Source organism: Arachis hypogaea, chromosome 11 (assembly GCF_003086295.3).
Source record: "Arachis hypogaea cultivar Tifrunner chromosome 11, arahy.Tifrunner.gnm2.J5K5, whole genome shotgun sequence".
NCBI classification, from domain to species: domain Eukaryota; kingdom Viridiplantae; phylum Streptophyta; class Magnoliopsida; order Fabales; family Fabaceae; genus Arachis; species Arachis hypogaea.
In genome coordinates, this window is record NC_092046.1 from 125,015,896 (window position 1) to 125,042,185 (window position 26,290).

Sequence of the window (26,290 nt, forward strand, 5' to 3'; positions counted from 1 at the left end):
ACAAGTGTAGGGTTACTGAAGAGTGTGTGAAGAGGGTAACCGCTGAGAAAGGAAGTCACAAAGGATCATTTTTACAGAACCGAGGGAAGAGCTTTGCACCTAGAGGTCCACCTTTCAAGAGGGGAGGTTCTTTTAGGAGGCCCAACAACAACTACTCCCAAGGGAAAAGGTTTGGGAAGCAGCCTCAGAATGATCAAGCTTGTACTAGGTGTGGGAGTCACCATCCGGGAGTACCATGCAAGGCCGGATGGGGTTTGTGCTACAATTGTGGAAAGGCGGGGCATAAAGCCGCAAGTTGTCCAGAGAAGCAAAAGCAAGGTGCTGGGAAAGCACAACAGACTGGTCGGGTGTTCACCACCTCAGCTGTGGGTGCAGAGGGATCCGAGACACTCATTCGAGGTAACTGTGAAATGGCTGGTCAAACTTTAAATGCTTTATTTGATTCGGGAGCATCGCATTCATTCATTGCATTTGAGAAAGCCCATGAGTTAGGGTTGAAGATCGTAACCTTAGGTTATGACTTAAAAGTGTATAATGCTACCCATGAAGCCATGGTAACTAGACTAGGATGCCCGAAAGTTTCGTTTAGGTTCAAGCAGCGTGATTTTGTCCATAATCTAATCTGCTTACCGATGATCGGTCTTGATCTTATCTTGGGATTGGACTGGTTATCCGAAAACCATGTCCTGCTTGATTGTTCTACCAAGTCGGTGTACTTTATGCCAGAGGATACAGAAGGGCCGGTTGTGGTGAATAATTATTACTTGAATTCAATGATGGTGAACTGTTCTGGAACCGAATGTCAGGGTATCCTGTTGTTAACCGCGGGTGTTTTGAGTGATGATCAAAGGTTGGATCAGATTCCGGTAGTGTGTGAGTTTCCGGAAGTGTTTCCCGATGATATTGAGGAATTTCCACCTAACCGAGAGGTCGAGTTTGCTATTGAATTGGTGCCTGGGGCGGGACCAATCTCAAGTGCTCCTTATAGGATGTCACCGTTAGAGATGGCCGAGCTAAAGTCTCAGTTAGAGGAATTGTTGGGTAAGAACTTTATCCGACCAAGTGTTTCCCCGTGGGGTGCTCCAGTGTTGCTGGTAAAGAAGAAAGATGGAAGTATGCGACTCTGTGTGGATTACAGGTAGCTGAACAAGGTCACCATAAAGAATAAGTACCCATTGCCGAGGATTGATGATCTCATGGATCAGTTACAAGGAGCTGGGGTTTTCTCTAAGATCGATTTGCGATCCGGTTATCACCAGATAAGGGTGAGGGGTGAGGATATCCCTAAGACCGCTTTCAGGACTCGTTATGGTCATTACGAGTACATTGTAATGTCCTTTGGGTTGACGAACGCTTCTGCAGTATTCATGGATTACATGAATAGAGTGTTCCGTCCGTTTCTGGATAAATTCGTGGTTGTCTTCATTGACGATATACTAATTTACTCCAAGACTGAAGAAGAGCATGCGGAACACTTGTGGACCGTGTTGCAGATTTTAAAGGAGAAGAAACTCTATGCGAAACTGTCTAAGTGTGAGTTCTGGAAGAGTGAGGTGAAGTTTTTGGGTCACGTGGTGAGTAAGAAGGGAATAGCCGTAGATCCAACCAAGGTAGAAGCTGTGATGGATTGGAAGCAACCAACCACAGTAACTGAGATAAGGAGTTTTCTGGGTTTAGCTGGCTATTACCGAAGGTTCATCAAAGGCTTTTCGCAATTAGCTTTGCCGTTGACAAAGTTAACTAGCAAAGACACTCCGTTTGTTTGGACTCCTGAGTGCGAGGAGAGCTTTCAGATATTGAAGAAAAAGTTGACCACTGCACCTGTGTTAGTGTTACCTGAGCCGAACGAGCCTTTTGAGGTGTACTGTGATGCATCGTTAAAGGGCCTAGGGTGCGTGCTGATGCAGCATCATAATGTGGTGGCGTATGCCTCACGACAGTTGAGACCTCACGAAGTTAGTTATCCTACGCACGATTTGGAACTCGCTGCGGTTGTGTTTGCCTTGAAGGTGTGGAGGCATTATCTCTATGGGGTTAAGTTCCAAGTCTTCTCCGATCACAAGAGCTTGAAATACCTCTTTGATCAGAAAGAGCTTAATATGAGGCAAAGGAGGTGGATGGAATTGTTGAAAGACTATGACTTTGAGTTAAATTACCATCCTGGAAAGGCGAATATAGTGGCGGATGCGTTAAGTCGGAAGTCGTTATATGCGTCTTGGATGATGCTTCAAGAGGAGAAGTTGCTCAAGGGATTCGAGAGTCTAAAAATTGGTGCTCGAGAAGTATCTGGAACCTTGTGTTTGAGCCGATTAGAAATCTCGAGTGACTTTAAGTCCGAACTCCTAAAGGCTCATGAAAATGATGAAGCGTTATGGAAGGTGTTACCGGCTATCGAGCAAGGAAAACAGTGGAGAGTGTCGGAAGAAAAAGATGGGTTATGGAGATTCAAGGGTAGGATCATTGTGCCAGATGTTGGCACTTTGAGGCAAGATATCTTAAAGGAGGCACACAAAAGCGGATTCTCCATTCACCCGGGGAGTACTAAGATGTACCATGATTTAAAGGCGATGTTTTGGTGGCCGGGTATGAAGAATGATGTGGCGGAATATGTTTCAAAGTGCTTAACTTGTCAAAAGGTAAAGATTGAACATCAAAGACCTTCCGGGATGTTGCAACCCTTAGAGGTTCCGCAATGGAAGTGGGAAAGTATTGTAATGGACTTTGTGTCGGGATTGCCAAGGACTAGGACTGGTTTTGATGCTATCTGGGTGATCGTGGACCGACTGACGAAGTCAGCTCACTTTTTACCCGTTCGGATGACTTACACCCTTGAGGAGCTAGCTCGGTTATACATAAAGGAGATTGTGAGACTCCATGGTGTACCTGCTACTATAATCTCTGATAGAGATCCTCGTTTCACTTCGAGGTTTTGGGGTGCATTTCAGAAAGCTTTTGGAACTCGATTAAGCTTGAGTACAGCGTACCATCCTCAAACAGATGGTCAATCCGAGAGGACGATCCAAACACTAGAGGATATGTTGAGAGCTTGTGTTTTGGACCAACCGGCGAGTTGGGATCGGTATATGCCGTTAGTAGAGTTTTCATACAATAATAGTTACCATGCGAGCATCGGAATGGCTCCGTATGAGGCTTTGTATGGGAGAAAATGTCAATCTCCACTATGTTGGTATGAAGCTGGAGAGAAAGGCTTGTTGGGGCCGGAAATGATAGCTGAGACCACTGAACAAGTCAAGAAAATCCGAGATAGGATGCTTACGGCGCAGAGTCGTCAAAAGAGTTACGCCGATCAAAGGCGGAAGCCCTTAGAATTTGAGGCAGGAGATCATGTTTTCCTGAAAGTTACTCCGACCACAGGAGTAGGTAGAGCGATTAAAGCAAAGAAGTTGAATCCTCGATACATTGGTCCATTTCAGATCCTGGAGAGGATTGGGCCGGTAGCGTATCGGGTGGCTCTACCACCCCATCTTTCAAACCTGCACGACGTATTTCATGTGTCGCAGCTTCGAAAGTATACTCCTGATGCTAGCCATGTGTTAGAACCCGAATCGGTTCAGTTAAGAGAAGATTTGACGCTTCCAGTGGCTCCAGTCAGAATTGATGATACTAGTATCAAACGGTTGCGTGGAAAAGAGGTTTCATTAGTCAAAGTGGCTTGGAGTTGAGGCGGTGTTGAGGAACACACTTGGGAACTTGAGTCGGAGATGCGAACAGATTATCCGCACTTATTCTCAGGTAATTGAATTTGAATTTGAATTTTGTGGGCAAAATTCCCAATTAGGTGGGTAGAATGTAAGACCCGGTTAATTAACGGCTAATTAACCCATATATGAGAATTTATTCTAGAAAGCCAAAAATGATATTTTTATGGCTTAATATGATAGAGGAAATTGAGACGAGAATTTCGGTACCAATTTTATGGAAATCGGACCAACATTGGACCGAACGGGCCAAACCGGTCCTACCGGACCCAAAGTGGGCCCTTGGCCCAACATAACTAAACCAAAACCCTAGTTTTCAGCACTCTCTCTCCTCACACAACACTAATACACGCTGAAAAAGAGAGGCCATGGAGGGAAGAACACTCTCTCAAGTTCTATCTCTCACTTGATCTTCAAACCACCATAACTTTTGATCTAGAGCTCCGATTGCCGCTCCGTTTACGGCCACGCATTCACCGCGGAGAGCTCTACAAAACCCATACAATTAATCTTGAGGTAAGCCACATTTTACTGTTCGAAATTCCAGCCCTTGATTTCGAGTTTCATGAGTAAAAATGTTGAGATTTTGGGTTCTTTGATGTTATAGGACCCAACTCTCTTGAAGGAGAAGGTTAATCTTGTCTCCTTGGACCTTGGGTGTGGTAAGATTCTCAAGCCTAGTGTAATTTATTGTTCTATGAGGTTTGGGCATTGAGATGTTGTGTATGGGTATGATGATTGTGGCTTAGGTTGTGTATATGTGAATATTGGAGCTTGATTGGTGATTTTGGAAAGCTTGGAAGAGGGTTTTGTGTGATAAAATCTGTTCTTGGAGGTGTTGATACCTTGAGAGCTTGTGGACAAGTGGTTTGGAAGTGCTCCGGTTGAGCTTGGGAAATTGGCTAAGGTATGGTTTCGGTTTCCCGTATCTAATATGTAATGTGGTAGGAAATACTTAGGCTAGAGGCCCTAAGATAGGCATTGAATTGATGATGTTGTGGAATGGTTGAGATATATGATGTGATCATATGTGTGATTATGAATATTGATGCCTTGATTGTGTGATATGTGAGAAAATGCATGTTGTGATATATGCTTGATGAATGATTGAGGTTGAATTGATGGGTGGTGCCATATTGTTGGTGAGTATGATGATTATGTATAATGATGGTTGATTGGAAATTGATATTGTTAGAAATTGGGATGAGAAGGATGTATGACATAATATTGTGTTTATCCTTTGGCCTTTTGATTGAGAAGTGTTAAAATGGTTGGAGGTAGTTTTGAGAATTTTGGTAAAATATCAATGCGTGAGTTGAGGATGGCTTGTTGTTGAATTCGGTACACTTTGATTGATTTCAAAGAAAAGGGATGAAATTGGCATGTTTTAATTGATTTTGAAAAGAGTTGAAAGTGGCTTGTTTTGAAAATGGCACTTTGTGGTTTTGAATGAAAATATGGTTTTTGGGCATACTTTGACGGGACATAACTTGGACTACGGATCTTTGATTTGTGCCAAATCTGTTTAGAAATGAAATTGGATCCGGGATGTCCATGCCGTTCGAAGAACGGGTGAAAAATGATTTAAAATGAGAGAGTTATGACCGTCGGAAGATTGGGGGTTGAATCTGTGAATTCTGCAGCTTTTAACTTAGAAAATTTTTAGCAGAATGACCCCTCGCGCGTAGGCGCACTTGGCGCGTATGCGCCGTTCTTCGAGAAAGCATCATCCACGCGTGCGCGTGGAGTGCGCGTACGCGTGGCCCTGTTTTCATCCCAAAGTTGATTTTTGAGTTTTAAAAGCCAAACTTCATACTTCTAAGCCTCCGATCTCACCACTTATGTCTTAAATCATTATGATATGCCTAGCATGAGGAAAAGGGCTAGTGAATGTGGTAACTTGCGAGTGAAGCAAGGGAAAAATGAATGATCCATGAGGATCAAAGATGATCATGTGAGATGTGGAGGATGGCGGTGGAAGTGCTTGTTATGCCATGGGCCGAATGGCCGTAATTGTTAATGAATTGGCTGGTTATGGATTTAACCGTGAGCCGGATGGCTGGATTATGCCGTGTGGCGACGGAGCCATGTTTATGGCTAAGTATAAATGCATATATGCTGTTGAATGAATTGTGAATGCTTGCATTTCCACCATTAGAGATGAGGGTTTCCCTGGGTAGTAGCAGTGGCTAGCCACCACGTGCTCTAGGTTGAGACTCGAAGCTCTTTTGACCCTTTGTCGTAAGTGTGGCCGGGCACTGTGAAAGGCCCGGATGAGCTCGCCCCCGTAAATATTTACCAGTGAGGGTGATGGATATGGATCATGTTTATGATCAAGTTTATGATGAGTATAACTCAAGTTGGGGATGCACGACAGAGGGACAGTCCAATGATTAGCTACCAGGACTTGTCGGGTTGGCTCTATAACCGACAGATGATATCATCAGCCACTAGGGACAGGCATGCATCATAAGCATACTACATGAATTGTTTGAGATTGCCTATTTGACTGCATATTACTTGCTAATTGTCTAAATGCCTTATCTGTTCCTATTTGTAAATCTCTTGTCTGATATAACTATGTTTGCTATATTATACTCTTGCTGGTGGTTGGGAGGTCTGAAGGAATTGGAAAGGGAAGTATTAGTTAGACTGAAGAATCTTTAGTCAGTTGCCACTTACGGTTTAGCTTGTTTATAAGCTTTGATATTATTTGGAGGAAGCTCTAGGATTGCCTTCGGCTTTCCTCTATTATTATGTATTATATATGTGGAAGCTGTTACCGTGCTGGGGACCTCTGGTTCTCACCCATGCGGATTTTGTGGTTTTCAGATGCAGGACGCGAGGCTTCTCATTGAGGCATGCTGGAGACTTCTGGATTAGCGAAGATCCTTTGTTCTCGGGACTCTGTTTTGGGTTATATATCTTGTTTAGATACTTTTATCTCCATTAAATAATACAAACTGTGATGACTCCTTCTAGAGGGGATTTTTGGAGAATAGGTTTTCTGTATTTGTGTCCCTTTGGGTTTCCTTTGGGGTTTCCTTATTTTATCATATGTATATATTGCTATGCTCGGACCGGTTCTCTTCGCAGCCGGATTTTGAGTCTTGATATTCTTGTTTTTGACACTCTTTATATATATGATCTCGCGTTAGCTTATCCCGGTTCGTTACGTTATCGATCGGAGTGTTGCGCGTTCGAGTTACGGTTTTTGTTTACCCCCTTTTTCTACAAAGGCTCCTAGTTATAATCAATTATTCATACTACTATACGTACTAAATTTTTGTTTTAGAGGTCGTAATACCTTGCCATCTCTGAATTATGACTTAAGCATAAGACTTTGTATGATAGGGTGTTACAGTTTCCTTTTCTCTTAGGAAATTGTTGGGTTGCAGGTTTGCTGAAGGGAAGAAGAAAAGGGGTGGCGGCTGCTATGCTTAGGAATTAGGGTTTTATTTTCAAAAGCTAGAGTTAGGGGTATTTTGGTAATTTCAAATAAAGTTGAGAATAATATGGTAATTGAAATCCAAATTAAATCCAACACTAGAGGTATATAGAAAATACTACTTGCTCATCAATTTCACAAATTATTTTCAATAAAATGTCCAAATCTAAAAATTAGAAATAATATACTTAATTTCTTCATTTTCCAAAATAGCAGTAATAATATTTAAAATATTACTTATCTAATCCAAATCATATAAAATCCTTATTATTTCATAACTATCAACCTTATACTTTAAATATAGAAAATAATCCAATAATTATAAAATTGGATAATAATCATAGCTTATCTCAAATCCAATAAATCAAAGCTTGCCTTAATTATCTTTAATAAAATAATCTCTGAAATTAAGGCTATAAATAACTGTAGGATTTGAGACTTGATCATAATAAGACTTTTCAAAAGTTCTGGGTCTTACAAATGTCATGCTTGCACAGCATGATGGAAACTCATCCATTTCCATTTGCCTTGTTACTCTATTATTTTAAAATAACTAATATTTATTAGTCATAACAATATTAAAATTGTTAATGATTATTAGATATGTTATCTTTTAATAAAAATGACATTAAGAACAACAGCAATAACGATACAGATACTTCATTCTGAACTAACTTTATATAAACAAAAAATTGGAAGAAATGGGAAAAAGCTTTAATTCATTATAGTTGTTAATCTAGTAAAGACTTCATTGAAATATGAAAATACAGATAGGATTAAAATTTACCAGAGAAGAAGTCCTATGGGATTTGAGGTACTAAGTAGAGATATAGATTATTGGTTGCATACACAATTTTTTTCCTACATTAATTAAGAGGTATATTTAGGATACAATTGGTCGCTAATTTTTGTTCTTATTTTTCAAAGGGTTGCTTTGGTTTTATTTGTTCTTCAAGTTGTTGCAAAATTGCTAATTTGGTTTTAAATTGTTGAATTATCTGAATTGGTAAAGGGATGGTTTTGAAATCAATTCTGAAGTGGTTTGTTAATTTTTAAATTAACTTTTAACTGAATTGTTGAATGATGCCTTAGATGTATATAACTCAATTATAGCTCATCTGTGTTGAGTTATTACTATTCTATTATAGTGCAAACAAATTAAAACTTGATTATTGTTAACTTAAGATACCATATCTAACTAATTAAAATTTTGACCTTTGTACTTTTAACTGTTTTATATTTATTTTACTCTTTTTTTTCTTTTTTTTTGTTATTATTGTCCATCAAGTTACATAAAAAAATGTCTTCATTTTAATCAATAGGCATATACACTACTTACAACCTTCAGCTTCTTATAATCAGCGTATATACAAGTACATAATAATTTATCCTTTTTTCGTTTTAGAATCATGGACTAACCACCATGTCAATGATAAATCAAAAGGTTAAGTAAATACTATGTGTAATTTTTTGAGGGTGATGACTTACCGTGTTCGAAAAAAATAGATGAGCAGAGGCTATAGATTGATCGAGCTCTTTATATTGTATACCCAACTAAGTGTACTTTCAATCCTTCAAAAAATAGAATGTAGAGTCATGCTACCATTCAAATGGGGGAACAATTCAACTAATTTTGATTCATACACGAATTAAAGTTTTTGGCTTAGCCAGAGTAATAATCACCCATCCCAGAGAACTAACATATTGAAATTTAAAATTTACCTTAAGCCCAAAATGCGTATGAAGTCAATTTCAGTGCTATTGATTAGTTAATTCCAACTCTCTTACTTATGTCTTTTATATTTTTGTGTCAAATTCACTTGGGTGTATTTAATTCTTAATTAACCAGAAAACAAACGTCACTGGAATAATTTATGTATATAATAAAATTAAATAAATCCTCCTGCCAACATGTAATTGTTATACGATTAAAATAGGTAAAATACAAACTAGATTTATAAGCTTTTGTATTTATAAATTCGAAAATTAAAAGAATTCTTGTGCACATTAATCATTTAAATACCATAGTTGGATGCACATAAAGCTTTTACATAGAGCACCGGCATAACAGAAAGAGATGGATAGGGGAGAGCATAAATATTCAATACATTAATTCTTGAGTTATTAGTGATAGGTATGGTGAAAAACTAACATGACACCTTTCACGTTGCAAGTTGAGAATTTTGATAGTTGGCAGCATACAAATCTTTATATAGGCTTAAGAAATCCAAATTTTTATAACCGCTTAGATTTGGTTGACATGCAAATTTAAAAAAAAAAGATAGATGATATTTTAACCACATGTTAATATCATGATTAAAGAATATAAGAAAATCAGTTTGTGCACAGCTAAAAAGAATGGTTCGGTAGCAATAGTGACTATGTACCTTTTAAATAGATTTCATCAGTTATGGATTGTTAGGAAAAATAACAATGTTATCATTTACCAAACTTTATTTAAAATTTAAAATTTAAAACCAAATTATTAGATATGGTTTGTTATGAATTTTTCAAAATATGAAACTTATTTTTTTTTAAAATTGAAATTGACAAGATTTGGTTAAATATTAAATACAATTAAACTGACTTCTAAGCTAAATCGAGCTAATCACAATACTAGTAAGTATTTTGTGTATAATCATTATGTTGACCATAACAAATTTAGACTACCAATGTTCAATATTAATCCTCAACAAGGACCAATGAGAACATCATGACTCAACCACGCATTGCATCGTTTCACAAGGACTTAACATAATTAAATGGAAGAAAAGATATAAAATTCTCCTAAGTTATGGTTTCTAATTATTTTCTCTTTTCTTAAATAAGTTAACTGTTACATGTGCATTCGATTAGTTTTAGGTATAATCAAATTATTATAATTAGATAACCTCGTGTACTATAAGATCTTGTATATTTGCAGTCAATCATAAATATATAGGAAAAGATAATGATATATCTGCATTCGGAAAATTACAAATAAATTCAATCTAAAAGTCTTTGTCTTCTTCTGGAACTTTATTGAGATCAGAATGCATGGCAAAATTAATTCTTTGGTTGGTGAACTCAACTAAGTCGGATTCTGGGTTCAACAGTTTTTCTTCTAATCCTCTTCGTCGTCGTTCTTCCCTTCTCAAGATTCTTTCGAATCATAGTTGTTGTTTTAGAACCTGTTCCACTTGTTCCAACCGGCCTTGATGTCTGTGGGATTTCTTAGCCCCGATGCTTCAGGTCGGAGCACTTGTGAGATTATTCTGCGTCTTTCCGGATTCGAAGGATGCTCATCTCTGGTCACACATTTTTCCCTATCAGTTCGGGGACGTATGACTGCTGCACACTCATTGATATGTCGCTCATCTTCTAGGGCTTCAGAGTAAAAAAATATGTACAAATCTTTAGGGATATCGTCCGCCATGGTACGATGTTGACTTCTAGGGCTCCGGCAAAGGTGTCCGTGTTTATTTTAAATGTAGTGTGCAGGTCTGAGAAATTCAGTTACACAAATATTAATCTATTAAGGATGAAAATCATTATTAAAGTACTAATTGTAAGTACATATAAAAATTTATAAATTTCTTGATAGAGAAATTTTTAACTTATAAAAATTAATGTATGAGGTAAAAATTACAGTTAAAAACATTTACTTATATACTAAATAAAATTAAAATAACTTATAAAAATAATAAGCATAAACGTAATCATCGCACGTATTTTGTTTCTAATAATTAGTTAGAATACAAAAAATTTGTAAATCCAATGTTTCGAGAAATCCTGAACAAGATATGCAAAGCAATTTCAAATGGGTCATGAAAACAAAAAACATAAATGACAAAAAATGATTTTTTTTTTTAATATAAAGATATTTTGCATAAAGTTAGAGTGAAGATCAATGGGTGCACATGAAGGAATGAATAGAGTTGAGTACTAAAACAGAGACCTGGGTGAATGTGACAATAAATTAAAAAATAAATAAATGAAAAAGAGTAGATAATGATTCTAGACAATGATATTCAAGAAGAAGATTTCATAATAAGATATCGTCTGTGTTCGGAGAGAGAATAGAAATATTTATATTACCTTTGATCAATAAAAAAATTATAACTGGTCAAATTTAATTTGAAATTCAAGTGAAATAAAATATCTATTTCAATCGAATTATAATATCCTAATGCCGTTTAAAAAGTAGTTTTAAATTTATTTGTTAAGTAGAAAAAAATTTTACATTTTAAATTAATTTACTCAGAAGATAAAAAAATTTAAATTATAAACATAACAAAATTACAACTCAATTCCTATTAATAGATTTTTAACATTATTTGCAAAATAGTTCACTATTTAAAATGCATTAATATGGTGATGCTTACGGATCAATTTAAATTTTAAACTAATATAATGGTCCAAATTTTGACCTATTTTACCAGTACAAATCAGGTCCAAAACTACGGTGTGATTTTGAAATAATCCCAAATTTTTTTCTTTTAGTTTCACCCACATAAATTACTCGTAGCTACTGGTAGCACAAAATTGTTACTTGGTGCACAAAATTGTTACTCTCTTACAATTTCGCACACATTACTCTCTTACAATTTCGCACACATGACCAGCAAGTGCACTGGGTCGTCCAAGTAATACCTTACGTGAGTAAGGGTCGAATCCCACGGAGATTGTTGGTTTGAAGCAATCTATGGTTATCTTGTAAATCTTAGTCAGGAAGTCAATTATGTTTATCAATTGAATTGTGAGTAACCAGTAGAGCATAAATTAAAAGTTACTTGTTGTGCAGTAATGGAGAATGTGTTGGAGTTTTGGAGATGCTTTGTCTTCTGAATCTCTGCTTTCCTCTGTTTTCTTGTTCACGCACGCACGTCCTCCTATGGCAAGCTGTGTGTTGGTGGATCACCGTTGTCAATGGCTACCTTCCATCCTTCCAGTGAAAACTACGCTCACGCGCTCTGTCACAGCACGGCTAATCACCGGTTGGTTCTCGATCCGGTTGGAATAGGATTTACTATCCTTTTGCATCTGTCACTAACGCCCAGCCTTCAGGAGTTTGAAACTCGTCACAGTCATTCAATCCTTGAATCCTACTCGGAATACCACAGACAAGGTTTAGACTTTCCGGATTCTCATGAATGCCGCCATCAGTTCTAGCTTATACCACGGAGATTCTGATTAAGGAATCTAAGAGATACTCATTCAATCGGATATAGAATGGAGGTGGTTGTCAGGCACATGTTCGTGGGCTGAGGAAGGTGATGAATGTCACAGATCATCACCTTCATCACAGTTAAGCGCGAATGAACATCTTAGATAGGAACAAGCGTGTTTGAATGGAAAACAGAAATACTTGCATTAATTCATCGAGACACAGCAGAGCTCCTCACCCCCAACAATGGGGTTTAGAGACTCATGCCGTCAGAGAATACAAAGTTTAGATCTGAAAATGTCATGAGATACAAAATAAGTCTCTAAAAGTTGTTTAAATACTAAACTAGTAGCCTAGGGTTACAAAATATGAGTGGACTATGATGGATGATGCAGATATCCACTTCTGGGGCCCACTTGGTGTGTGCTGGGGCTGAGATTTCGTGCAGAGGCCATTTGTGGAGTTGAACGCCAGTTTTTAGGCCAGTTTGGGCGTTCAACTCCAGTTTTTGATCCTTTTCTGGCGCTGGACGCCAGAATTGGGCAGAGAACTGGAGTTGAACGCCAGTTTACGTCGTCTATCCTTGTGAAAAGTATGGACTATTATATATTGCTGGAAAGCCCTGGATGTCTAATTTCCAACGCAATTGGAAGCATGCCATTTCGAGTTCTGTAGCTCCAGAAAATCTACTTTGAGTGCAGGGAGGTCAGAATCCAACAGCATCAGCAGTCCTTTTTCAGCCTGAATCAGATTTTTGCTCAGCTCCTTCAATTTCAGCCAGAAAAATACCTGAAATTACAGAAAAACACACAACTCATAGTAAAGTCCAGAAATATGAATTTTTCCTAAAAACTACTAGAAATAGACTAAAACCTAACTAAAACATACTCTAAACTATATGAAATTATCCCCAAAAAGCGTATAAAATATCCGCTCATCACAACACCAAACTTAAACTGTTGCTTGTCCTCAAGCAACTAGACAAATAAAATAGAAGACTAATAGGTTGAGAAGCAATAATATTTCAGAGTTTTTGAATGAAGCTCAGATTCTAATTAGATGAGCGGGGCTAGTAGCTTTTTGCTTCTGAACAGTTTTGGCATCTCACTTTATCCATTGAAGCTCAGAGTGATTGGCATCTATAGGAACTCAGAATTCAGATAGTGTTATTGATTTTCTTAGTTCAGTGTGATGATTCTTGAACACAGCTTCTTTATGAGTCTTGGCCGTGGCCCTAAGCACTTTGTTTTCCAGTATTACTACAGGATACATAAATGCCACAGACACATAACTGGGTGAACCTTTTCAGATTGTGACTCAGCTTTGCTAAAGTCCCCAATTAGAGGTGTCCAGAGTTCTTAAGCACACTCTTCTTTTTGCTTTGGACCTTGACTTTAACCGCTCAGTCTCAAGTTTTCACTTGACACCTGCACGCCACAAGCACATGGTTAGGGACAGCTTGGTTTAGCCGCTTAGACCAGGATTTTATTCCTTTTTGGCCCTCCTATCCACTGATGCTCAAAGCCTTGGGATCCTTTTTATTACCCTTGCCTTTTGGTTTTAAGGGCTTTGGCTTTTTCTGCTTGCTTTCTCTTTTTTTCTCTTTTTTTTTTTTTTTTTTTTTTTTGCAAGCTTTGTTCTTTGCTGCTTTTTCTTGCTTCAAGAATCATTTTTATGATTTTTCAGATTCTCAATAACATGTCTCATGTTCATCATTCTTTCAAGAGCCAACATATTTAACAGTCTTAAACAACAAATTCAAAAGATATATGCAATGTTCAAGCATTCATTCAGAAGACAGAAAGCATTGCCACCACATTTAACTAATTAGAATTTCTCTTATTAAAACTCGAAATTTTATTGCTTCTTATTCAAAAGATCTACTACTTTATTCATGTTTGCTGATGATGAGAAAAATAAACTATAGCTTAATTGGAGATAAAATCAAAATAGATACTAATTACTACTATATGACTCCTAAGGTAAAACTAAAATAAGAACAATTATCACAGAGTTAAGGCTAAGATTAGAACTCAACAACCTTGAGGTTTGGAAGTGGATGTTCCTCTAGTCTGTGAGGTGCTTGGTCCTTGCTTCTTGGAGTGGGTTGTTTTCCTTTAGGGGCTATGATCTTAGTGATCACGGATAAGCACACCAAACTTAGAGCTTTGCTTGTCCTCAAGCAAAAGAAAAGAAAGGAGATGGGTAGAAGGAGAGCTCCTCCTCATCATCCTGGCGTTTGAACGCCCAAACACTGTCTGTTTTGGGCGTTCAACGCCCAAATGCTGATCTCCTGGGCGTTCAGCGCCCATTTGCTGCCATTCCTGGTGTTCAACGCCCAGTGGGTGGCCATTTCTGGCGTTGAACGCCCAATTGCTGCCATTACTGGCGTTTTCTTGCCATTGAGTTCCCTATCTCTGTTTTGTGTGCAAATTCCTTCTGTAACCCTGTAAACTTATACAAATGATTCTGTACCTTAGTGTCAGTGAACTTTATATAAACAAATAAAAATAAAAATAGGGCAAAAATGCTTAGAGGTTTGATGCCCCATGGCTGGGTTGCCTCCCAGAAAGCGCTTCTTTATTGTCTTTAGCTGGACCTTGCTGAGCTTTTAATCTAGCTTCAGCCTTGAGCATTCTTGCTCAGTGTTGCCTTCAAGATAATGCTTGATTCTCTGTCCATTGACAATGAACTTCTTATCAGAATCAATATCTTGAAGCTCCACATAACCATATGGTGACACACTTGTAATCACGTATGGTCCCCTCCACCGGGATTTCAGTTTCCCGGGGAATAGCCTGAGTCTAGAGTTAAATAACAGGACCTTCTGTCCTGGTTCAAAGATTCTAGATGACAGCTTTCTGTCATGCCATTTTTTTTATTTTTCTTTATAAAGCTTGGCATTTTCGAAAGCTGTGAATCTGAATTCCTCTAGCTCATTTAGCTGGAGCAATCGTTTTTCTCCTGCTAATTTGGCATCTAAGTTTAGGAATATGGTTGCCCAGTAGGCCTTATGTTCCAGTTCCACGGGCAAGTGGCATGCCTTACCATACACGAGTTGGTATGGAGAGGTCCCTATAGGGGTCTTGAATGCTGTTCTGTAAGCCCACAGAGCATCATCCAAGCTCCTTGCCCAATCCTTTCTACGGGTATTTACTGTCCGTTCCAGGATTCTCTTTAATTCTCTGTTAGAGACTTCAGCTTGCCCGTTGGTTTGTGGATGATATGGAGTGGCCACTTTGTGGCAAATTCCATACCGAACCATGGCAGAGTAAAGCTGTTTATTGCAGAAGTGAGTGCCTCCATCACTGATTAACACTCTAGGGACACCAAACCTGCTAAAGATATGTTTCTAGAGGAACTTCAGCACTGTTTTAGTATCATTGGTAGGTGTGGCAATAGCCTCAACCCATTTTGATACATAGTCAACTGCCACCAGAATATAAGTGTTTGAGTATGATGGTGGGAAAGGTCCCATGAAGTCAATTCCCCATACATCAAACAACTCTATTTCCAAGATTCCTTGTTGAGGCATGGCGTAACCATGAGGCAGATTACCAGCTCTTTGGCAACTGTCACAATTACATACAAACTCTCGGGAATCTTTATAGAGTGTGGGCCAATAGAAGCCACATTGGAGAACCTTGGTGGCTGTTCGCTCACCTCCGAAATGGCCTCCATATTGAGATCCATGGCAATGCCATACGGATAATTCCGTCTGCACATCTCTTAAAGAGATAGGGCTCATCCCACAAGTAGTACTTTGCATCAGTAATTAGTTTCTTTTTTTGTATTCTATTGTACTCCTTGGGTATGAACCTTGCAGCTTTATAGTTTACAATATCGGCAAACCATGGTGCTTCCTGAATGGCAAATAGATGCTCATCAGGGAACGTCTCAGAGATCTCAAGAAAGGGAAGGGACGTCCCTTCCACTGGCTCTATCCGGGACAGATGATCAGCCACTTGGTTCTCTGTCCCTTTTCTGTCTCTTATTTCTATATCAAACTCTTGCAGAAGCAATACCCATCTGATGAGCCTGGGTTTTGAATCCTGCTTTGTGAGTAGATATTTAAGAGCAGCATGGTCAGTATACACAATCACTTTTGATCCTACTAAGTATGATCTGAACTTGTCAATGGCGTAAACCACTGCAAGTAGTTCTTTTTCTGTGGTTGTGTAATTTTTCTAGGCATCATTTAGAACGCGACTGGCATAATAAATGACATGCAGAAGCTTGTCATGCCTCTGTCCCAATACTGCACCAATGGCATGATCACTGGCATCACACATTAACTCAAATGGCAATGTCCAGTCTGGTGCAGAAATGACTGGTGCTGTGACCAGCTTAGCTTTCAGCGTTTCAAACGCCTGCAGGCATGCTGTGTCAAACACAAATGGTGTGTCAGCAGCTAACAGATTGCTTAGAGGTTTTGCGATTTTTGAAAAATCCTTTATAAACCTCCTATAGAATCCTGCATGCCCCAGAAAGCTTCTGATTGCCTTGACATTGGCAGGTGGTGGTAATTTTTCAATTACCTCTATTTTTGCTTGATCCACCTCTATTCCCTTGTTTGAGATTTTATGCCCAAGAACAATTCCTTCAGTCACCATGAAGTGACACTTTTCCCAGTTTAAAACTAGGTTGGTTTCTTGGCATCTTTTCAGAACAAGTTTCAGGTGATCAAGACAGGAGCTGAATGAGTCTCCATATACTGAGAAGTCATCCATGAAGACTTCCAGAAATTTTTCCACCATATCAGAGAAAATAGAGAGCATGCATCTCTGGAAGGTTGCAGGTGCATTGCATAGCCCAAAGGGCATCCTTCTATAAGCAAACACTCCGGATGGACATGTGAATGCTGTTTTCTCTTGATCCTGGGGATCTACTGCAATCTGGTTATAGCCTGAGTAGCCATCCAAAAAGCAGTAATAATCATGACCTGCTAGTCTCTCTAGCATCTGGTCTATGAATGGTAAAGGAAAATGATCCTTTCTGGTGGCTGTATTGAGCCTTCTGTAGTCAATACACATGCGCCACCCTGTAACTGTTCTTGTAGGAACCAGTTCATTTTTTTCATTATGAATCACTGTCATGCCTCCCTTTTTTGGGACGACTTGAACAGGGCTCACCCAGGGGCTGTCAGAAATGGGATAAATAATCCCAGCCTCTAGTAATTTGGTGACCTCTTTCTGCACCACTTCCTTCATGGTTAGATTTAGCCGCCTCTGTGGTTGAACCACTGGTTTGGCATTATCCTCCAATAGGATTTTGTGCATGCATCTAGCTGGGCTTATGCCCTTAAGGTCACCTATGGACCACCCAAGAGCTGTCTTGTGTGTCCTTAGCACTTGAATAAGTGCTTCCTCTTCCTGTGAATTTAAAGCAGAGCTTATGATCACTGGAAAGGTGTCACCTTCTCCTAGAAATGCATATTTCAAGGATGGTGGCAGTGGCTTGAGCTCTGGTTTAGGAGGTTTTTCCTCTTTCAGAAGAAAGTTCAGAGGCTCTTTCATGTCCCCTGAATCCTCCAAATCAGGCTGAACATCTTTAAAGATGTCTTCCAACTCTGATTCGAGACTCTCAGCCATGTTGATCTCTTCTACCAAAGAGTCAATAAGGTCAACTTTCATGCAGTCTGTTGATGTGTCTGCATGCTGCATGGCTTTGACAGCGTTCAACTTGAACTCGTCATCGTTGACTCTCAGGGTTATTTTCCCCTGTTGGACGTCAATGAGGGATCGTCCAGTTGCTAGGAAGGGTCTTCCTAGAATGAGAGTGGCACTCTTGTGCTCCTCCATTTCCAGTACAACAAAGTCAGTGGGAAAGGCGAATGGCCCAACTCTGACAATCATGTCCTCAATCACGCCTGATGGGTATTTAGTGGAACCATCAGCAAGTTGGAGACATATCCGGGTTGGTTTAACTTCATCAGTTAAGCCAAGCTTTCTGATAGTGGATGCAGGTATCAGGTTGATGCTTGCCCCAAGATCGCATAAAGCTGTCTTGGTGCAATCACCTTCTAATATGCATGGTATCAGAAAACTCCCAGGGTCTTTAAGCTTTTCAGGAAAGCTTTTCAGAATGACTGCACTGCATTCTTCAGTGAGGAGAACTCTTTTTGTTTCTCTCCACTCCTTTTTATCACTCAAGATCTCTTTCATGAACTTGGCATAAGAAGGTATTTGCTCAAGTGCCTCTGCAAATGGAATCTTTATTTCAAGAGTCCTTAGATAATCTGCAAAGCGAGCAAATTGCTTATCCTGCTCCTCTTTCCGGAGTTTTTGAGGATAAGGTATCTTGGCTTTATAATCCTCAACCTTAGTGGTTAGAGGAGCCTTTTTAGAGGGGTTGTTATCAGCACTTGTGTGTGTCTGATCCCTCACTGGCAATTGCGTACCAGAGTCAGAAGCTGGAGTGACGTTAGACGCCAACTCACTGTCTGTTCCTGGCGCCTGAACGCCAGAAATCTGCCCCTGTTGGTCGTTCAACGCCAGATTCTTGCCCATTTCTAGCGTTGAACGCCAATCCTGCCTTGTTTCTGGCGCTGAACGCCAGTTTTAGGCATGGTCTGGGCGTTCAGCGCCAGCCTTTCACCCGTTTTCTGGTGTTTTAGTGCCAGAATTATTTTTCCCTGGGCTCTTACTGTCCTCAGGGGAATCTTTGGTGGGTTGCTCGTTTCTTGAATTTTTGATGCCTTGAGGTGGGGTATTTAATGTTTTCCCACTTCTTAATTGCACTGCTTGGCATTCTTCTGCTATTTGCTTTGATAGCTGCTGCTTTGTTTGCTTAAACTGTTCTTCCATATGTATATTAGCTATCCTTATCTCCTGTAACCTGTCTTTGAATTCAGCTAGCTGCTTTGTTAGAAAATCTAATTGCTGGTTGAATTCAGCAGCTTGTTTTACAGTACTGAATTCAGCAGTTACTGTTTTAACCTCTTCATTCATGGAAGGGTTGCTGCTTAGATACAGATGCTGATTCTTGGCAACTGTATCAATGAGCTCTTGAGCTTCTTCAATTGTCTTTCTCATATGGATAGATCCACCAGCTGAGTAATCTAAAGACATCTGAGCTCCTTCTGCAAGCCCATAGTAGAAGATGTCTAACTGAACCCACTCTGAAAACATTTCAGAGGGGCATTTTCGTAGCATCTCTCTGTATCTCTCCCAGGCATCATAAAGAGATTCATTATCTCCTTGTTTAAAGCCTTGGATGTCCAGCCTCAGCTGTGTCATCCTTTTGGAGGGAAATATTGATTCAGGAATTTTTCTGTCAGCTGTTTCCATGTCCTTATGCTGGCCTTAGGTTGGTTATTTAACCACCTCTTAGCTTGATCTTTTACAGCAAATGGAAACAGTAATAGTCTGTAGACATCCTGATCTATTTCCTTATCATGTACTGTGTCAGCAATTTGTAAAAATTGTGCCAGAAACTCTGTAGGTTCTTCCTGTGGAAGACCGGAATACTGGCAACTTTGCTGCACCATGATAATGAGCTGAGGATTCAACTCAAAGCTACTAACTCCAATGGAGGGTATGCAGATGCTACTCCCATATGAAGCAGTAGAGGGGTTAGAATATGACCCCAAAGTCCTCCTGGACTGTCCATCTCCACTTATGTCCATGATGGATATATGGATATAACTTGGACTGATTTATCTTTTTATTTATTTTATTTTATAAGAAGTAAATACTAAAATAAAATAAAATAACTAAAAAGAATTTGAATTTTGAAATTTTTTTTTATTTATTTTTTTTTTTTCGTAAAAAAAATTAAAAATAATTAGTTAAAAAGAAAACGAAATTTTTTGAAAAAGAGGGAAGATATTTTCGAAAATTAGAGAGAGAGAGTTAGTTAGGTAGTTTTGAAAAAGTTAAGAAACAAACAAAAAGTTAGTTAGTTAGTTGAAACAAATTTTTGAAAAGATAAGAAGTTAGGAGAGATATTTTGAAAAGATATTTTTTTTTTTTGAATTTAGTGAGGAGAGAGAAAAACAATAAGATAGTACAAGATTTAGAATTTTTAGATCTAATGCTCCTTGTTTTCGAAAAATTTGGAGGGAAAACACCAAGGAACACCAAACTTAAAAATTTTAAGATCAAGACACAAGGAAAACTCAAGAACACTTTGAAGACTCACAAGAACACAAGAACATGAAGGAAGAACACCAAACTTAAAATTTTTAGAAAACTAAACCAAAATTTTCGAAAATCAAAGGGGGATTAACAGGAAAACACCAAACTTAAAGTTTGGCACAAGATTTAATAGAAAAAATATTTTTGAAAAAGAAGGTTTTGAAAAGAGTAATAAAGATTCTAACCCAATCAAATTAATGTTCTAGCCAAATGAGTTATGAGACCTTCAGAAAAAAAAATTTTAAGAAAGATTATTTTTGAAAACACCAAACTTAAAGTTTGGCACGGGATTTAATAGAAAAATTATTTTTTGAAAAAGAAGGTTTTGAAAAGAGTAATAAAGATTCTAACCCAATCAAATTAATGTTCTAGCCAAATGAGTTATGGGACCTTCAAAAACCAAAATTTTTAAGAAAGATTATTTTTGAAAAAGGTTTTTAAAAATATGATAGCCAATTATCATGAACATAAACACCACGTTCTAAATAACTGAGCTATAAATTTAAAGTATTTTAACAAGGGGTAAATAATAAAAGACTCTAAACCAAAAAAAAAAAAAAGATTTTTCCTAATCTAAGCAACAAAATAATCCGTCAGTTGTTCAAACACGAACAATCCCCGGCAACGGCGCCAAAAACTTGGTAGCACAAAATTGTTTCTTGGTGCACAAAATTGTTACTCTCTTACAATTTCGCACACATTACTCTCTTACAATTTCGCACACATGACCAGCAAGTGCACTGGGTCGTCCAAGTAATACCTTACGTGAGTAAGGGTCGAATCCCACAGAGATTGTTGGTTTGAAGCAATCTATGGTTATCTTGTAAATCTTAGTCAGGAAGTCAATTATGTTTATCAATTGAATTGTGAATAACCAGTAGAGCATAGATTAAAAGTTACTTGTTGTGCAGTAATGGAGAATATGTTGGAGTTTTGGAGATGCTTTGTCCTCTGAATCTCTGCTTTCCTCTGTCTTCTGATTTACGCACGCACGTCCTCCTATGGCAAGCTGTGTGTTGGTGGATCACCGTTGTCAATGGCTACCTTCCATCCTTCCAGTGAAAACTACGCTCACGCGCTCTGTCACAGCACGGCTAATCACCGGTTGGTTCTCGATCCGGTTGGAATAGGATTTACTATCCTTTTGCGTCTGTCACTAACGCCCAGCCTTCAGGAGTTTAAAGCTCGTCACAGTCATTCAATCCTTGAATCCTACTCGGAATGCCACAGACAAGGCTTAGACTTTCCGGATTCTCATGAATGCCGCCATCAGTTCTAGCTTATACCACGGAGATTCTGATTAAAGAATCTAAGAGACACTCATTCAATCGGATATAGAACGGAGGTGGTTGTCAGGCACACGTTCATGGGTTGAGGAAGGTGATGTCACAGCTCATCACCATCATCACAGTTAAGCGCGAATGAACATCTTAGATAGGAACAAGCGTGTTTGAATGAAAACAGAAATACTTGCATTAATTCATTGAGACACAGCAGAGCTCCTCACCCCCAACAATGGGATTTAGAGACTCATGCCATCAGAGAATACAAAGTTTAGATCTGAAATGTCATGAGGTACAAAATAAGTCTCTAAAAGTTGTTTAAATACTAAACTAGTAGCCTAGGGTTACAAAATATGAGTGGACTATGATGGATGATGCAGATATCCACTTCTGGGGCCCACTTGGTGTGTGCTGGGGCTGAGATTTCGTGCAGAGGCCATTTGTGGAGTTGAACGCCAGTTTTTATGCCAGTTTGGGCGTTCAACTCCAGTTTTTGATCCTTTTCTGGCGCTGGACGCCAGAATTGGGCAGAGAACTGGCGTTGAACGCCAGTTTACGTCGTCTATCCTTGTGCAAAGTATGGACTATTATATATTGCTGGAAAGCCCTGGATGTCTACTTTCCAACGCAATTGGAAGCATACCATTTCGAGTTCTGTAGCTCCAGAAAATCTACTTTGAGTGTAGGGAGGTCAGAATCCAACAGCATCAGCAGTCCTTTTTCAGCCTGAATCAGATTTTTGCTCAGCTCCTTCAATTTCAGCCAGAAAAATACCTGAAATTACAGAAAAACACACAACTCATAGTAAAGTCCAGAAATATGAATTTTTCCTAAAAACTACTAGAAATAGACTAAAAACTAACTAAAACATACTCTAAACTATATGAAATTATCCCCAAAAAGCGTATAAACTAACACTGCATTTTTGAAGTTGTTGTTCAAAAATCGTAAAACCTCTAAGCAATCTGTTAGCTGCTGACACGCCATTTGTGTTTGACACAGCATGCCTGCAGGCGTTTGAAACGCTGAAAGCTAAGCTGGTCACAGCACCAGTCATTTCTGCACCAGACTGGACATTGCCATTTGAGTTAATGTGTGATGCCAGTAATCATGCCATTGGTGCAGTATTGGGACAGAGGCATGACAAGCTTCTGCATGTCATTTATTATGCCAGTCGCGTTCTAAATGATGCCCAGAAAAATTACACAACCACAGAAAAAGAACTACTTGCAGTGGTTTACGCCATTGACAAGTTCAGATCATACTTAGTAGGATCAAAAGTGATTGTGTATACTGACCATGCTGCTCTTAAATATCTACTCACAAAGCAGGATTCAAAACCCAGGCTCATCAGATGGGTATTGCTTCTGCAAGAGTTTGATATAGAAATAAGAGACAGAAAAGGGACAGAGAACCAAGTGGCTGATCATCTGTCCCGGATAGAGCCAGTGGAAGGGACGTCCCTTCCCTTTCTTGAGATCTCTGAGACGTTCCCTGATGAGCATCTATTTGCCATTCAGGAAGCACCATGGTTTGCCGATATTGCAAACTATAAAGCTGCAAGGTTCATACCCAAGGAGTACAATAGAATACAAAAAAAGAAACTAATTACTGATGCAAAGTACTACTTGTGGGATGAGCCCTATCTCTTTAAGAGATGTGCAGACGGAATTATCCGTAGGTGTGTCCCCAGAGAGGAAGCACAGAGAATCCTATGGCATTGCCATGGATCTCAATATGGAGGCCATTTCGGAGGTGAGCGAACAGCCACCAAGGTTCTCCAATGTGGCTTCTATTGGCCCACACTCTATAAAGATTCCCGAGAGTTTGTACGTAATTGTGACAGTTGCCAAAGAGCTGGTAATCTGCCTCATGGTTACGCCATGCCTCAACAAGGAATCTTGGAAATAGAGTTGTTTGATGTATGGGGAATTGACTTCATGGGACCTTTCCCACCATCATACTCAAACACTTATATTCTGGTGGCAGTTGACTATGTATCAAAATGGGTTGAGGCTATTGCCACACCTATCAATGATACTAAAACAGTGCTGAAGTTCCTCCAGAAACATATCTTTAGCAGGTTTGGTGTCCCTAGAGTGTTAATCAGTGATGGGGGCACTCACTTCTGCAATAAACAGCTTTACTCTGCCATGGTTCGGTATGGAATTTGCCACAAAGTGGCCACTCCATATCATCCACAAACCAACGGGCAAGCTGAAGTCTCTAACAGAGAATTAAAGAGAATCCTGGAACGGACAGTAAATACCCGTAGAAAGGATTGGGCAAGGAGCTTGGATGATGCTCTGTGGGCTTACAGAACAGCATTCAAGACCCCTATAGGGACCTCTCCATACCAACTCGTGTATGGTAAGGCATGCCACTTGCCCGTGGAACTGGAACATAAGGCCTACTGGGCAACCAGATTCCTAAACTTAGATGCCAAATTAGCAGGAGAAAAACGATTGCTCCAGCTAAATGAGCTAGAGGAATTCAGATTCACAGCTTTCGAAAATGCCAAGCTTTATAAAGAAAAATAAAAAAAATGGCATGACAGAAAGCTGTCATCTAGAATCTTTGAACCAGGACAGAAGGTCCTGTTATTTAACTCTAGACTCAGGCTATTCCCCGGGAAACTGAAATCCCGGTGGAGGGGACCATACGTGATTACAAGTGTGTCACCATATGGTTATGTGGAGCTTCAAGATATTGATTCTGATAAGAAGTTCATTGTCAATGGACAGAGAATCAAGCATTATCTTGAAGGCAACACTGAGCAAGAATGCTCAAGGCTGAAGCTAGATTAAAAGCTCAGCAAGGTCCAGCTAAAGACAATAAAGAAGCGCTTTCTGGGAGGCAACCCAGCCATGGGGCATCAAACCTCTAAGCATTTTTGCCCTATTTTTATTTTTATTTGTTTATATAAAGTTCACTGACACTAAGGTACAGAATCATTTGTATAAGTTTACAGGGTTACAGAAGGAATTTGCACACAAAACAGAGATAGGGAACTCAATGGCAAGAAAACGCCAGTAATGGCAGCAATTGGGCGTTCAACGCCAGAAATGGCCACCCACTGGGCGTTGAACACCAGGAATGGCAGCAAATGGGCGCTGAACGCCCAGGAGATCAGCATTTGGGCGTTGAACGCCCAAAACAGACAGTGTTTGGGCGTTCAAACGCCAGGATGATGAGGAGGAGCTCTCCTTCTACCCATCTCCTTTCTTTTCTTTTGCTTGAGGAGAAGCAAAGCTCTAAGTTTGGTGTGCTTATCCGTGATCACTAAGATCATGGCCCCTAAAGGAAAACAACCCACTCCAAGAAGCAAGGACCAAGCACCTCACAGACTAGAGGAACATCCACTTCCAAACCTCAAGGTTGTTGAGTTCTAATCTTAGCCTTAACTCTGTGATAATTGTTCTTATTTTAGTTTTACCTTAGGAGTCATATAGTAGTAATTAGTATCTATTTTGATTTTATCTCCAATTAAGCTATAGTTTATTTTTCTCATCATCAGCAAACATGAATAAAGTAGTAGATCTTTTGAATAAGAAGCAATAAAATTTCGAGTTTTAATAAGAGAAATTCTAATTAGTTAAATGTGGTGGCAATGCTTTCTGTCTTCTGAATGAATGCTTGAACAGTGCATATATCTTTTGAATTTGTTGTTTAAGACTGTTAAATATGTTGGCTCTTGAAAGAATGATGAACATGAGACATGTTATTGAGAATCTGAAAAATCATAAAAATGATTCTTGAAACAAGAAAAAGCAGCAAAGAACAAAGCTTGCAAAAAAAAAAAAAAAAAAAAAGAGAAAGCAAGCAGAAAAAGCCAAAGCCCTTAAAACCAAAAGTCAAGGGTAATAAAAAGGATCCCAAGGCTTTGAGCATCAGTGGATAGGAGGGCCAAAAAGGAATAAAATCCTGGTCTAAGCGGCTAAACCAAGCTGTCCCTAACCATGTGCTTGTGGCGTGCAGGTGTCAAGTGAAAACTTGAGACTGAGCGGTTAAAGTCAAGGTCAAAAGCAAAAAGAAGAGTGTGCTTAAGAACTCTGGACACCTCTAATTGGGGACTTTAGCAAAGCTGAGTCACAATCTGAAAAGGTTCACCCAGTTATGTGTCTGTGGCATTTATGTATCCTGTAGTAATACTGGAAAACAAAGTGCTTAGGGCCACGGCCAAGACTCATAAAGAAGCTGTGTTCAAGAATCATCACACTGAACTAAGAAAATCAATAACACTATCTGAATTCTGAGTTCCTATAGATGCCAATCACTCTGAGCTTCAATGGATAAAGTGAGATGCCAAAACTGTTCAGAAGCAAAAAGCTACTAGCCCCGCTCATCTAATTAGAATCTGAGCTTCATTCAAAAACTCTGAAATATTATTGCTTCTCAACCTATTAGTCTTCTATTTTATTTGTCTAGTTGCTTGAGGACAAGCAACAGTTTAAGTTTGGTGTTGTGATGAGCGGATATTTTATACGCTTTTTGGGGATAATTTCATATAGTTTAGAGTATGTTTTAGTTAGTTTTTAGTCTATTTCTAGTAGTTT